This window comes from Aplysia californica, unplaced genomic scaffold (assembly GCF_000002075.1).
Source record: "Aplysia californica isolate F4 #8 unplaced genomic scaffold, AplCal3.0 scaffold00897, whole genome shotgun sequence".
Classification (NCBI taxonomy): domain Eukaryota; kingdom Metazoa; phylum Mollusca; class Gastropoda; order Aplysiida; family Aplysiidae; genus Aplysia; species Aplysia californica.
Window position 1 is genome coordinate 23,215 of NW_004798167.1, and position 1,449 is coordinate 24,663.

Here is a 1,449-nt window from a genome sequence, read left to right on the forward strand (position 1 = left end):
CACTGTTTACCTTACTTCCTCCGTCGCTCTTTACTCCACCCTCCCATAACCATTCTTTACCTCATACCTCCCCCATCTCTCGCTCATTATATTATCCTCTCCTCCCCATCACCGTTCCATATCTCCTCTCCTCTCCTCTCCTCACCCCTCCCCTTCAGCCCTTTATCTCGAGTACACCTCTTCCCAAACCTTACCTCCCCCCCTCTTTATCCATCCCCCTCTGCTCTTTACCTCCCCTCAACCCCCCTCCCCCCTCACGTTACCCCTAGTGTCCTCAGTCACTTCCCGGTCATGAACGACACCAGTGGCTGTACTGTACACCTGTGCCCAATCTCACCTGTCAGTTCTTTGTTGATAAAACTCTCCACTCTAAGGGCGCACTGACATGGTGGGTCCCCCAGGTCGGTATTGTCCTTGCTCACAATATGTTAAGTGGGATGTGCACTTGCTTACATGTTAAGTGGGATGTGCACTTGCTCACATGTTAAATGGGATGTGCACTTCGCTGACTAAAACAGCACCTGGACATGGATGGCTGGTGCCTCTCTAAATGAATTATTGATGATGGTGCACTTCGCTAGGCTAAAACAGCACTTGGACATGGATGGCTGGTGCCTCTATAAATAAATTATTGATGATGGTGCACTTGGCTAGGCTAAAACAGCACCTGGACATGGATGGCTGGTGCCTCTAAAAATAAATTATTGATGGTCAAGATGCATTTCGCTACCCTAGAATTACGAACTTCTATCTTACATTTTTGACCGTTTTGAGATACTAAGACCATGAGGTCAGAAACCAAATGCTCCACAAATATTCTCTGATCAAAATCGTAATATTATTATTATTCGGAGTCGTTATCAAGACATCCATATAATTGCATTGGAGAAAGCTTGACATGTTGTGAAACTCAAAAATTTTAACGTTATATTTCTTAAAACTAGGTCCTGAGCAGATAGAGCTTTGTAATTCTATGGTAGCGAGTAGCGACTCGTTCAACCAGTTGACTGCAGCTCGGTCTGTCGGGAGAGCTGACAGCCAGTGCGCACTTATCAGGCGGAGATCTGCTTCAGTTTTAGCAAGTGTTTTACGGCACTTGCAACAAAATAAGGTGATATAAGGGACGAGGATTAGAGGTGTTACAAGAGAGCAACAAAAGCAAAAAAGAATGAGGAGAGGTAAGGACGATAAATGATAGATGTTTGATAGGAAAGAAGAAGCAAACCACACCAGAGCACCCGCCAACCACCCACGGAGATCTGTAGGGATACAATTTCACCTCGACAAGATAATAATGTGACTGTCGAGAATTCAAATGATATGCCACTAAACAGAACGTTGAATAATGTTATGCCATTTTTCTCCAAAATCTTACCTTCAAAGTCGTATTCGACTGTTTCAAAATCAAAACAAAATATAACGAAATGAAACGTAACAACGTCACCCCCC